Genomic DNA, 14,626 nt, shown 5'->3' with positions numbered 1-14,626 from the left:
AGTAATTTGGACACAATGTTTCTAAAAATAAGGTTTTTGGGTTTTTTTAACAGCTGAAAATCTGGAATATTAATGTAAATTTTTCCATTTAAACCATTAGTTCAACTATTCAAAATATTATATGAGCCAAATAAAATATATTCACAAGCCATGTTTTATCAATGGTTTCCCCGTTTGTGGCCTCTGTCTATACACTATGGCATTTGTCACTTAATGAATTCCTGTAACATTCTTAATCTCAGTGAAGTAGTAAATTCCATGAGGGTAGGGTCACTTATCTCTTGCATCATCTAGCCTAGTATTGATTATATGGTAGGTGATTGGAATGTAAGGTACAGTGAGTGGAGACTCAGAACCAGATTGTATAGATTCAAATCCTTGCTACACCACTTAGTAACTATATGATTGGGGCAATTTTCTCCATTTATTTGTGCTGCATTTTCCTTAATTGTTAAATGGAGGTGATATTAATTGTAACTATCCCATAAGGTTACTTTAAGGTTTAAATGAGTTCATATTTGTAAATACTAAAAATAATGCTTGGAATATAGTAAGAACCGTATAACTTTTTTACATCGGTTAAATTAAAATGAAACATAAATAACATTTATTATATAGAATTGAGTGATCTACTTATTCTTCTAATTTCATTCAATAATAGGAACTCATTTAGAAAATGAGTCATTTCTTTCTCTGTATAAAGAATCAAAGGTATACATATCTGACTCAAAAGAATATCAAGAAATGTAAAACTCAACCGTAAGTCTGTTATAATGTTTTTTAGACACTTGTTTTTTAAGATTTTTAAAATACATTTTTGAGAGAAAACTAATGAAGGTATATGAACTATTCTTTGCTTTTTAATAACAAAGCCACAGGTGTGTGTTTCTAAACAGCTGATGAACATCTGGGCCATTTAGTGCACTGGTTTTTAAAATTTCCCATTATTTATTCATTATGTGCTAACCCATTAAACCATTTAGTGATTCCTCATAAATTAAAGACAACTGATTAATTGCATCAATGTTCTAATAAATATATATTTTTAGTGCAGAGGATTTCTATGCTTTTTCACATTGGAACCACACTGGTATACCAGCTGCATGCAGATTTTCTATCTTCAGAGTATTGGATACCAAGGCATAATTTAAGATGCATGCTTATTTTAAAGAATGCATCCTGTTTGTTTCTGTACTTACAGAAAATTTATTTTCACCAATAGTTATAAAAGAAAAAGGAGTATTTTTGCACTTAGGCACTGTGCTAGGAAGAATTGTAATGACATTTAGATTTAATCCCCACAATATCCCTATTTCCCTCAATTTTAAAACTGAGGAAACTAAGATTTAAAATGTTAGATAGTCTACAGCGGTGCCTCCCTGAACAAACCTAATCCCGTCTGATCTCAGAACCTAAGCAAGGTTGGGCTTGGTTAGTACTTGGATGGGAGACCACCTAGGAAGACCAGATGCTATAGGCATAAAAAATTAAAAAATAAAGGATCGTAAGCTGACAAGGTCCTTGCAATCTGTGAGTTCAACCAAGGGTTGTCTCGCCTAAAAAAAAAAAAAAGTTAGATAATAGGAAAGCCCACCAATTTCACAAAACCATACAGTGCCACAAATGAGACTTGAACCGAACCTGGGGTATGGCCAAAAGAGAAATGTTTTGGAACCTATTCGACCTCATACATTGTTGTTTCTTTTTTTTTTTTTTTTGACTGATATAAATAAATAGAGGGTGACATCAAGCCTCACCTCAATCAATTGAAAATATTTATTAAGCAGCTAATACATGCCAGACACTATTTCATTCTCAGACTCTTTTATTTTCTCTTTCTCAGCTGAGTTAAGAATGTTTTAGTTAATAACACTGCTTCTAGATAGAGAGCAGTGGTTCTCAAAGTGTGGTGCCTGAACTGACAGTATGAGTGGCATCTGTGAAGCTGTTGGAAATGCAAATTCTGGGGCCCCATCCCAAACCTGCTGAGTTGGAAACTCTAAGGGTGAGGCCCAGCAATCAGCATTTTAAACAGGCCTTGAAGGTGGTTCTGATGCCCACTTAAGTTTGAGAAGCTCTGGTATAATGACTGAGAGCACCTGTTACTAACAGTAGAGGTTTGTGAAGAAAGAGAAGTATCCCACCACACAAGGCCTTTCAAATCTTAGGTGCGAATTCCCGTGGAGACCAGAGCATTAGCAAACAAACTGCAAACTGAGGGAAATGAGAAAACTCTGAAAAGAGACCCGATTCCCTGAGGGCAAGTGGTCTTCTCTGAAGGCAGTGCAGAGGTAAATACAGATCTCAAAAATGTAGCAATCCTACCAAGTGCATCATTTGATTTTCTAACAGAAAGCTTTTGGTTGTGGGCATGCCACCTGAGGTGTAATCCTGTTCTAATCTGAAAAGCAGCCACCCCTCCCTACTCACAAAACATTCATCTCAGAAAGCTGTCACCTACTCAGCCAAGTGTAGCTGCTTCTATTTATTCTTCTTTCTGAATCAAGGGGCTAAAATAAATCTATTCAGAGGTAGACATTGGCAATCATTTCCAGTTATTCAAAGCAGTCACCAGTTCCCTGAGCCTCTGATACCTCATCTGTCAAATGGGTGGATTTTACTCCTGATCCCTTCCACCTCTAATTTTGCTTCCAAGGATCTCTGATCCCCAGACAAATGATGAGCTTATGTGAATTAGTTTAGACACTGTCTTGACTAATGGTATAAGTCACAGGGCACATAAGCACCTAATGAACCTGCTATGTCAATGCATAAGCCAGATTCATCCCATATATTTTCATGGTCACTGAGCTTGGGACAATCATTCCACCGGCAAGAAAAAAAGATCAAGAGAACATGAGATCACCTTTTTATTTGTCCAGAGTCCTACTTTGCTCTTTCCTGGTTTTATTTATATTCCAAACATGGAAAATACCCTTTATTTGTATGTTTAGAGCAGACGGCTACTTTTACAAAAATGGCTGGTTTTCTAGAGGATGGAGGATGGTCAAGAGGAACCACAGTGCCGCCTTAAGATGCCCGTTTTTAAAGCCGTATTTGGAATGTGGCACATTATAATTGACAGACTTGACAAGCATTCTGGTTTCACGGGCTGCATGTCAGGATTCCTGCCCTATATTTCCATATCACCGAGCACTTTCAGTGTGTCCTTGAACTAATTTAAAATCTCCCTGGGTTTCAGGTTCCCCATCTTCGCTGAAGGGCCTACATCATTTGCCGCTTGCTTCCAAGATGTTCCTAAGCAGGCAGTGTGCTGTCCTCCGGCCTTGAGAGACTTCTTATCTCTTGATCGCCAATGTTGATATCTATTTGCTTATCATTTAGAGAGAGCAACTCATATAGTTCATCTCTTCCCCCCAAATAACGTGTGAATTGCATCAACCAATGAAAAAAATTGACAACTAGTGTTTTAGTGCCATAAACCCAGTTTGACCACATTATTTTTTCAATCTTTCAACTTTCTGTTTTCTACATTTTATAGATACAAAAACAGCTTACATTTTCTTCAGACTTTTAAAACCAACATTTAAGGCTTTGAGGCTCTCCCTTTCTCCCCAAATTCTGTGAGTTTTAATTAATTCCCCACAGGGGAAGAGGGACTCAGAATGTCTGATAGTTTCAGACAACGATACCTTCAAACTGATTTGTGCTATAAAGAATAGTTTTAATAATGACTGGTATATTTTAAAAATGGATTTTTTTCTCTCACATACTGCAGTGAGACAAAACAAAGGACTCATCTTGCTGTAGATATAAAGAAGCAAAATATAATTGATAAAGCTAATCAGATGGAGTCACATTGTTTTAAAGAGCTATTTAAAAACATATTTGAATTCAAAAGAGGTTAGATTCTTTTATCAACCAAAGCTATGGAAAGAAACAACTGGCATGCATAACTTGTCCACATTAATTTTTACCGCCATGGTCAAAGAGCCACACCAGACTGAAACTTGCGAAGTATTTTCTTTATTTGGCTTGATCATAACAGAATTAGCTCCCTTGGTGAACCTGTGTGAAAAGAAGCTAGTTTGGGGAAATAAGCAATGTTCATAGGAAAAAGGAAGTTTCAGGCAAACATATGGTTGAAATGCTCTAGTCGATTTCAGATCAAGCTGAGAGAGTTGAGATCCGTTGGTTCAGGGATCCAGTTCACTGCACATTCCTACTGTGCCTGACTACTAATTGCATCCTATGTTTGTCAATCAAATATTTGCAATTAACAAAAATATTCCCTTAAGAGACATATAACAGAGCTGGCAAAGGATCTGGTGCTTCGCTAAGTAGAGCTAGCTGCACACAGAAAATAAAAAATATATATAGTATGAAAAATATTCTGCCTCTGATGACACAGCGAGGCACTCCCAGTCAAAACATTAACAAGCAGAATAGGTGGCATGGGGGCTTTTCAAAAGGATTTTGTTCAAAGAACAGAAACTTTGATCTCAGTGTCTCTGACCGCTCCTCCACCTCTGATTCTTCAATCTACAAGTACATATAGTGGTTTAATTTAACTCTGTGCATAATTTGCCTAAGGATAAAAGTTGATCTAGATTTTTTTTAACTCCAATTTTACAAATGCTCTACTTTTTCACTCCCCCCTCCTCCTCACACACAGATTTCAAGAGGGAAGGCTGAAAAGGAAGGTGACTGGAATATTAAGGACTGTGAGATATTCTAAGGAAACTCTAATTTGTAAATTGGTAGAAATGCCAGTAATTTGTTGGGAATTGAAGACCTTCTGTATTCAAGAGTGAAGCTTGGCAGCTGTGCACTGTTGTTTTATAAATCAATATTCCATCTGAAGGTGGTGTTTGAATGTTTGTGTCATTGGGGTTTGTCTTCAACATAGTTCTGTGATAAGAAATGTTCACACAAAACAAACACAATCCCTTCCCGGTCCTTTAGGATAAAGTCCAAACATAATTCCACAACAGGGATATAACATTCAAATCAATTATAGAACTTCTGTAATGACATAAAACCCCTCGACCACAGAACTGCTATTGAATTGGAGATTCTTTGCAATATTCTCCAAGACAGGACTGTGTGGCTGTCAGATTAACAAAAGTCAAGAGGAGGTGAGACAATGCTCACCACTGCAAAAAGAGCTTCATGCATAATGAACAGCATATGCATGCCTGTTTAGGAAATTAAGGTGAATCCAAGGTGACTCGGGGTCACACAAGGAGTCACAACGGTCACTAACTGGAAAAGTAAGCATTAAAAATTCGTCATTTGGTTTAAATAAATTCATCTCAATCATTATTAGATATAGGTTTAATCAAAAATAATTGCTCGAGTGAATTTTTTTCGGTGTTATCTGGTTATCATCTGGCTCTGAGCTTCGGGGATTCTGTGCTGAGATTTCAGTTGCTGTATGAGAAAGGAGAGTTGATGCTGAGCTAATTTTTGACTTTCGTCAGTTCTCCACTGTTTAGATATAGCCCACCCGCACAGTTACTACCAGAGCGAGCCCCAAAGAATGGAGTGTCTAGTACAAATATATGAATTCATTTTCATAGGGAAAACCTGATATGCGATCAGTAGGGGAAAAAAGTATAGTGTTATTGTCATTCTCATCTTACTTAACCAAAGAACTGTCACTCTCATACAGATGATGAAGAAAAAAAAAAGGCCACACCAGGGGTTCTAAACTCTAATTTAAGCCATCAATGGGGCTAAACGTCTCTGTTACTCTGTTTCGGTGGTTTACAAATTTTTTTTTATCATCTCCTCCATCAATAAAATATTTTTGAGCACACACTTCCAATATATATACAGAACTGTACTAATAAGTTAGATGCATTATAAAGATCAGCACACTCATTCTTGAGACTGGAGAGGTGGATGAACTCGGCAGGACCCCAGTTTTTTCTAAGTGGTCTGATCTCAGCTGAACTGGAACAGAGGAGCAAGTGGAAAATCCTTGTTTGCAGCCACTAAACACCAGCACTAAGCTGAGGATTAAATGGGGAAATGGTTCGTACTTAGATTTGCAGAGCTGAGTAGAGAACACTGTTGGTTCATTTTAATTCCATCTGCACAGAAGCACACTAATAACCAGATGAAAACCAAAAAATTCTCTCAAAAAATTCTTTTTGATTAAGCCCAAGTGCCATCTAATAATAACTGAGATTGATTTTTTTTTTTAAACCAAACGACTAATTTGCTCCATACCCTTGGTATGGGAAGAGGGGAGGTGATGCAGATGAGTGGGTATGAAAGATGCTAGGAGAATCTTAGCAGAAAGAATAGAAAGAGAAACTACCTTGGCTTTGGCAGAGAATTCTGGCCCCGTCATTTGTAAGGTGAGCAACACTGAGGCAAGTTGACTGCATTTAGTCCTTTTACTCCTAAATTATTTCTCTGTAAAATAGAGATAATAAAGTCTTGAGTCAGAGTCATTTGAGCATTAGCAACAATTTATATAAAGTAACTCACACAGTGTTTTGTAGCAGCTGCTCAATAAATGGTGGCCACTCTTGTTATATAGCTGGAGGAGACAATAAATCCTAAGCTTTGCCAAGAATATTCATTTCTTTTTCAAGTAGATCAAATTGTAATATAGGCAATTATGAGAAAATTTTTCTTTTCGAATTCCAAGTCTTTTCATTTTCATTATCATATTTAATCCTCACAATGAATTTGAAAGATAGATAGGACAAGTTTAAGTATCCCATTTTAGAGATATAGAAAGGTTGATAAATCGTGGTCACACAGTGGTAGAGTTGAGAATTGAACTCAGGACTCCTGATTTCTGGACAAGATATGGGAAGGAAGCAGACATATTTGGTACATATTACTTTCTATCAAATAATTCAACCAGACAGACTCTGTGTGTGTGTATGTATTAAAGAATTTTTTTCCATCTCTTAAGTTAACTCTGTTTAGCCCAGTCTTTCCTCTGTCTCTCTTCATTGCCTGGGTAATTCTTTTGTAATAAAATAAAGATCGCAACATAATGAACTGAAAAATGAAAAAAGCATCTGTTACATGCACTCTTCTCTATTAAAACTTTGGTTTAGCTGTTATTTTGAGACATAATAAACAGTAAATGTCTATATCTTTTGCTAAATATGTTTTTGTTTTGTTTTTCTTCCACCAACTTAAAAGTTGAATGATGTCAATGCGGTTAAAAAAAAAAAAAAAAAAAGGAAAAGAACACACACATACACACAAAAAAACCGAGAGGCAAATTTTATATCCACCACCAACAAATTTAGCTCTAACAAATTATGCTGCAAACAATGCACTGCATTGAAGAAATATTAACTGATTTTCTTCCTTTTTTTTTTCTTTTTTTTTTAACCCAAGAAAATTTTGATTTTGGTGTCAGTTCTTGGTTGAACCTCAGAATGCGATCTTGTTTGGAAGAAGGGTCCTTGCCGATGTAATTAGTTAAATTAAGATGAGATCACACTGGATTTGGGTGGACCCTAAATCCAATATGACTAGTGTTCTTTTAAGGAGAGAGGACACCTAGATCCAGAGACTCGCACAAAGGAAAGCTGACCATGGGAAGAAAGAGGCAGAAATTGGAGTGACGTAGCCGGCTACAAGACAAAGAATTCCAAGGATTTCCAGCAAGCATTAGAAGATAGGAAGAGGCAAAGAAGAATTCTTCCCCAGAGCAAAAAGAAGGAGCATAGCCTTACTGACCTCTTGATTCAGCACTTCTGGCCTCTAGAACTTTGCAAGAATGAACTTCTGTTGTTTTATCCACCCAGTTGGTGGTACTCTATTACTGCAGCTCTAGGTAATTAATACATTTATAGTTGGAGAAATAAATTCTGAGTACATGCTTTGAGTCACTTCTTAGTGGTACTTTTAATTCCTTAATGTAACTGTCCCATGCAGTTTGATAAGAACAGTGTTGACAGGCTCCAAGAGTTGGAGCCATTTCTATTTTTGCTTTCATGTAAATAATATGAATTATCTTGGAGTACCTTGAATTGATTGATTCCCTGCCCTATCCCCTACCAGAAAACACCAAACAAACAAAAAGCAGTATTGATTAATTAACATCACTTTTGCTTCACAATGAGAAATTATCACCAGTTTTCAAAAGTGGCTACAAGCTTTCAATTTTATATTTGTTGGCTATTCTTTTTTGTACAAAATTTGAAATATAATATTATGACTCAGCCTAGTTAGCTAAATATTAACCCACACCCCCAAATACCAAAGAAATGTTAGGCTGAAAACTTATTTAGATCCTTATTAGAAGAATTTCTCCACCTACACTTCATAATTTTGAACCCAGTCCAATTAAGTCCTTTCCAGGTCACACTCCTCCCTTATAACTTCTTAGACAGATGTCTTTGTAATATCTATAACCTCCTGCACACTTTTGAGTGCAAATGCCTAAGGTGAAGGAGAATGTGAAGCTATCTTCTGTCGGTCTGTCTATCTATCATCTATCTATCTATCTATCTATCTATCTATCTATCTATCTATCATCTATCAAGATACATATATATTTTTAAAGAAAGCCATTTTCTGTAGAATGGATGCTGAAAGTCTTTATGTCTCTAACACCCTTCCTGTAGCATCTTCACACATGACGAAGTCTCTTTCCTGATGTCCCATTCAAACATGTAGATAAATTTTTGTGTGAGATGCTGGGGTTGTGATATTGTTCTATTCGCTATTGTATTGTCTGTCAGGAGGCCAGTTCCACATTCTTTTAATTGCACGGTCCTTAGAATTTTCCAATGGTCCTTTCCCAGCTCACCATAGGCACAATATTACTAAATATTAGGCAGGAAGTAAAGAGAATTAACACAGCTATCATATTTTGAAGGTTTACTATTTTCCAGTCATTGTGTGAAGCTCTCCACATATTTATCTCATTTATTTCTCAACTCTGGACTAGGCATTATCATTCCCCTGTAGGCGAGACAACCGAGGCTCAGAGAGGTGAAATAACTTGGCCAATTGTAGCTCATAGCTAATAAGTGACTAAGGCAGAATCAGAACCTGGCTGCTTCAGAAACTTCTGGGCTTTAGTTTTTTATTTTATTTTATTTTTATTTTTTATTTTTATTTTACTTCCCTTATGTAGTTATTACAACCCTAAAGTGATAAACGGATTACCTAGAAAAAATTTTAAATGGTCTAAAATTAAAATACTGCCTACAAATATTACATAGGTGAACAATTGGATAATATGATATTTTTAAATTTTAACAGGCAATTAAAAATTATTTCATTAAATTATTAGATAATAGTCTCACATTTGCCCATTTGACTTTGTCAACTTTTTTTTTCAATTTTTATCATCTGTTCAAACAACCAGAGATTTGGAGATAAGTTCTGAGAACTTCTGAGACCTTAAATTCTCTGATTCTAATTACAGGTAGTTGGAAATTTTTGGTTATTCTTATTCTGAGAACAAACATTATTGTTATAGGATATTTGATATAACTTTCAATGTTACACATTAGGTTATTTACTGGATGAAGAAGCTGATGCCCAATTGATCATAGATTTGACCACATATACAACATTTAAACAATAATAACCAATATTCCTCACAATACAAATCTTTCTAAATAATATCTAAATTAATTGAAAAAGGGCAATGCCAAATCAAATTGTATTTCAGTTATTTTATTTCAGTTATTTAGTTAGCCTGAGAAGATAGCTCTGCATGGTAAAAGCTGGGGGCTCCCTAGGAAACCTTTGGGTAAGGGTTATCTGTGGCCAGGAACCAGATCTGGATAGAAGTGAACAGGTTGAAGGGAAGCCTCCGAAGCCCACGGTCAGGGAAGGTAGTCTTGTATGCTGATGCTCATTTTGAAATCTACTGACCAAGAGATACCATTGCTCACTGACAATCATATTGGCCAGAAGAAACAACCTGAATGCATTTGGTAGCACAGGGCTGAAAAAAAAAAAAAAAGAAGCAAAAACTGTCAATCTTTTGAAGAGCTTCAGATATACTTAGAATTCTACCTGAAGGTCAGTTGAAGCCTCTGCCACAGGAAGAGTCCTCGGCCAAGCTCTTGGCATGATATATTAGTGAACCCTGGCTGCAATAATGCCATGTAACAACCACAGACCTTAGTGGCATACAATCTACAATCGTATTTATTTAGCTCATAATCTGGACCTGGAGACGGCTCGGCTGATATCACTGTATCCATGCATAGATCTTCAGAGATCTATGGATCAGCTAGGTACTTTTGCTGATCTTGGCTGAACTTGCACGCATGTGCAGGGGAAGGCTGGCTGTTGACTGAACCAGGCTCTCCTCAGTGTGGATGCTCAGGGCAACATGGCTCTGTTTCACATGTCTCTCATCTTGCAGCTGAATGGTCCAGGCATGTTCTCCTGCTATTGACAGAGGAAAAGAACAAGAAAGTCCAATTTCCAGAAGTTTTATCCTTGTTTTATTTTAGGAGTTTTATAATTTCAAGTCCATTTCAAGTTGTTATGAGTGGCATATGACAAGGGTTCAGTTTCATTCTTCTGCATATGAATATGCAATTTTCCAACATCATATACTGAAGAGACTATCCTATCCTTATTGTGTATTCTTGGAGCCCTTGTCAAAATTAGTTGACCGTATATGCATGGGTTTATTTCTAGGCTCTCTATTTTGTTGCAGTATTCTGTGTACCTGTTTTTATGCCAGTGCCATACTGTTTTGTTTACTAAAGCTTTGTAATATGCTTTGATATGAGAAATGTGATATCTCTTGCTTTGTTCTTCTTTCTCAAAAATTGCTTTGATTTTCTGGTGCCTTTCCTGAGTTCACACAAATTTTAGGATAGTTTTTTTTTTTTTCCATGAAAATGCTGTTGGAATTTTGATAGAGATTCCATGAAATCTGTAATCACTTTGGGTAGTATGGATATTTTTATAATATTGATTATTCTAATTCAAGACCATGAGATATTTCTTCATTTATTTGTATCTTCTTTAATTTCTTTCATTAATATTTTATAGCTTTCAGTGTGTAGATTTTTCACATCATTAGTTAAGTTTTGATTTCTTGGCTAACACAGAAAGAACACAGGAAACAAAAGCTAAAATAAACAAGTGGAAGTACATCCAACTAAAGAACTAATGCTCAGCAAAGGAAGTCATCAATAAATTGAAAAGGCAGCTTACAGAATGGGAGAGTATATTTGCAGACCACATATGCTGATAAAAAGTTAACGTCCAAAAAATGTAAAGAACTCACACACTCAGTAGCATAAAAGCGAATAACCCAATTTAAAAAATGGACAAAAAAAAATCTAAGTAGATATTTTACCAATGGCCAGTAGATATCTAAAAGGTGCTCAACATCACTAATCATGAGACATGCAAATCAAAACCATGAGCTATCACCTCACACCTGTCAGGATGGCTAATATCACAAAGAAAAGATAACAAGCGCTAATGAGGCTGTGAAGAAAAGGGAACCCTTATACTATTTTGGTGGGAGTGTAAATTGGTACAGCCATATGGAAAACAGTATGGCGGTTACTTAAGAAATTAAAAATAAAACTATCATATGATCCAGCATTCACATTCTGGGTATATATCCACAGGGACTAAAAACAAGGTAACAAAGAGATATCCACTCCCATGTTCACTGCAGTATTATTTACAATTGCACAATATATTATAAAGCCAAAAGCCATAAAATATAAGAAAATTCTGCCATTTGTGACAACATGGATGAACCTGGAGGGCATTCTGCTAAGTAAAATAAGCCTAACAGAAAAAGACAAATATTACATTTTATCACTTACATGTGTTAAAACTGATTTCATAGAAACAGAGATTAGAACAGTGGTTTTCAGGACCTGGGGGGGGAAGAGGAAATGGGAAGATCAAGGTCAAAAGTTACACACATTCAGTTATGAGAAGTATAAGTTCTAAGGATCTAATATATAGCATGGCGACTATAGTTAATAACACGGCATCATATACTTGAGAGTTGCTAAGAGTAGATCTTAAGTATTCTTACCACACGCAAAAGAGTTAACTGTGTGAGGTGATGGATGTGTTAATTATCTTGATCTTGGTAATCATTCCATAATGTATATGTATTTCAAATCATCACATTTTACAGTTTAAATATATACAATTATATTTGTCAATTATTCCTTGATAAATTTGAAAAAATAAAAAGAATAAGCAAGTTCCATCACACAAGCATTCTCAAGGCTCTGTTTGCTCTATATTTGTGATTATACTTTTAGCCAAACAAGACACATGTCTGGACTCAGGGTAGCAGACTTCTCCAAGGTTACATGGAAAAGACAGGAGGGGTAAATAATAGGACATTTAATCAACCACTGGAGATTTTACTATACACAAGCAATGGAGTACTTTAAGAAACTCAATTTCAATCTTACTCATTTTATTACCTCAGCCCCTATAATGTGGACTCAATAAATGCTTTATCTATGAACGAATGAATGACTAAATGAATGAATGAATAACAGCCCTTCTCTAAAGTAGGCTGGACCATCCTGCTATTTTTTGGAGAAAAATCTGCTTCCTCGAGTCTATAAACACAGGAAAGAAGAACCATGTTCTATTACTAAACATTTTTTTTTCTTTCAGAAAAGTCCCTACTCTCAGTAAAACAATATAATTCCCAGGCACTATTTATGTTAGAGTGAGATGAAAACACCTGAAAAAAAAAAACAGTACAAGAATATTCAGAGGGAGATGACAGATCAGATTGTGCTGAATCCAGCTTCTAGCCTGAGCCTGATGCTGTGCGGGATTAGCTATGCCCCCGTCGGGCAATTATATGGGACATGTAACACGTTTTCCAGTTCTGTGCTCATTTTCATAATAAACCTCTGGTTTCACTTTCTCTAGCACTGTTTTCTCTAAGATTTACCATTTGAGGATAACAAACACTAAATAGAACAAGTATTTCAGCTGAGTTAAAGCTCAACCACTCAGCTTACATTTTCATGGTTCTATCTGGGCGTCTATAGCTTCCCACCTAAAATCTATATTTCTTACCAACAGTAGTTATCGCATCTGTCTGGCGCTAGCCTAATCCTATATTTTTTAGCAGCATGGAAGGAAGCAGTCTGTAAATTTGGCTGGAAATGTGTGTCCTTCAGTGTGTTGCCTCTGCAGAAACAAAAAGAGTATTCTGAGGCTGCTACAAACTACAGTTATGCTGGTTTGAAAAGAAGCTACAAAGGTGTGTTCAACTTGGAGACACAAGTGATGGAGCTAATGGAAGAAATATGACGTTTTGACCTTTAAAGAAAAGTATTATCATATTAGTGTCTTTCCAAGAATTAGGTGGCTTAGATCATGCTAATCTTGGAGTTTTCAACACCAGGGGATAGATGGAAACCCCTCTTCCCTGCCAAGTTGTGCTTAGAGTTTTGATCCTTGGAACCAGCAGTCGTTTGTGATAAATAGCAATCAGCTGCTTCACTCTGGGCCCTGCAGCCCGCCCATGAGCTCTAATGCCACCCACTGAGCTACTTTGGAGGCAAATGATGCATTTTAAAATAGCACATTAATATTAAAAAGAGTTTGGTGAGCAGATCAAGGACAAAACCATTCATTCCTTCACAGAAATTTAAGCCTCATGTAAAACGCATGTCACTTTCTCATATGTGTCAGATGGTCCTGGCCTCTTAAAACACAATTTCAGGCCACATGCATAGAGATTAACAGGTACAGTAGTATTGAATGGTGACAATGCCTGAAAAGACAGGTGTCTGGCATGGGTGACCAATATAGGAAAGAATATTCATAGAAAGAAAACATTTCCTTTGCTTAAATAAATATATTAGTGCTTTTTTTCAGAGGACATTTTGTTATCAAAACAAGTCTCCTATTGCTTGAATTTCACTGTTCCATTTCTCCTGGAAAAGTGCGTGAGAGAGAGAGAGAGAGAGAGAGAGAGAGAGAGAGAGAGAGAGAGAGAGAGAGAGAGAGGGATCTGTCCATTTCCCTCAATCTCCCACTCATCTTAAAATTTTCTCAGTATTCTGTTCTTCCTTTACCATGTTTCAGAAACAGAGTGGATTCTAGCTTAGATTTTTCCCTTTGGTGTCTCGGGTAAACCCTTCTGCATCTATAAGCAGATCTTGAATGGAATTTTGGATGTAAAGTATTTATTAGAGATAGAGACTGTGAAAGAAGATGGTGGGAGAAGGATTGGGTGAGGATATCTAACTGCTCTGCAGGTCCAACAATTTTATGGCTTCCTAGCAGGGAGCCCTGGAGAGGAAATTGCCTGTCAGTGTCCCCACTTTGGGAAAATAGCCCAGACCTTAATGCCCTCACCTCACTCACACTGATGTTAGCTGCCGCCAGAGAGGCAAGATGTTTAATAACTAAATTTTAAAAGTATTATTTAAAAAACTTCTTTTGAATGAATAGATTGGATTAAACATGGTGAAGTGAGGGATGTCCTCAGATCTCTCCCCTTGAAATGACAATAAGCTAAACATCTAAAAATCAACCAAAAACACCCAAACAGCACATCAGCAAGTCTGAGTGTGGGATCTGCTCATAAGAGCTACCACAGGTCAGAACCCCAGGTGTTGGATGGTGGACTGGGAGGAACAAAGAAGTTGCTTCTTATAGCTGGAGCTCCCTGTAGGAGGAGGGGGAGAGG

The 14,626-nt window shown here is 36.6% G+C and overlaps 1 pseudogene; it reads left to right on the top strand.

Moving 5' to 3' along the window:
* Nucleotides 1–1,361: 1,361 nt before the first annotated feature.
* On the top strand, nt 1,362–1,480 carry LOC118606192 (annotated as a pseudogene).
* Nucleotides 1,481–14,626: the final 13,146 nt, after the last annotated feature.

This window comes from Rousettus aegyptiacus, unplaced genomic scaffold, assembly GCF_014176215.1.
Source record: "Rousettus aegyptiacus isolate mRouAeg1 unplaced genomic scaffold, mRouAeg1.p scaffold_m13_p_7, whole genome shotgun sequence".
NCBI lineage: Eukaryota > Metazoa > Chordata > Mammalia > Chiroptera > Pteropodidae > Rousettus > Rousettus aegyptiacus.
The sequence above is the reverse complement of the archived record's forward strand: the minus strand, read 5'-3'. Positions and strand labels throughout refer to the sequence as shown.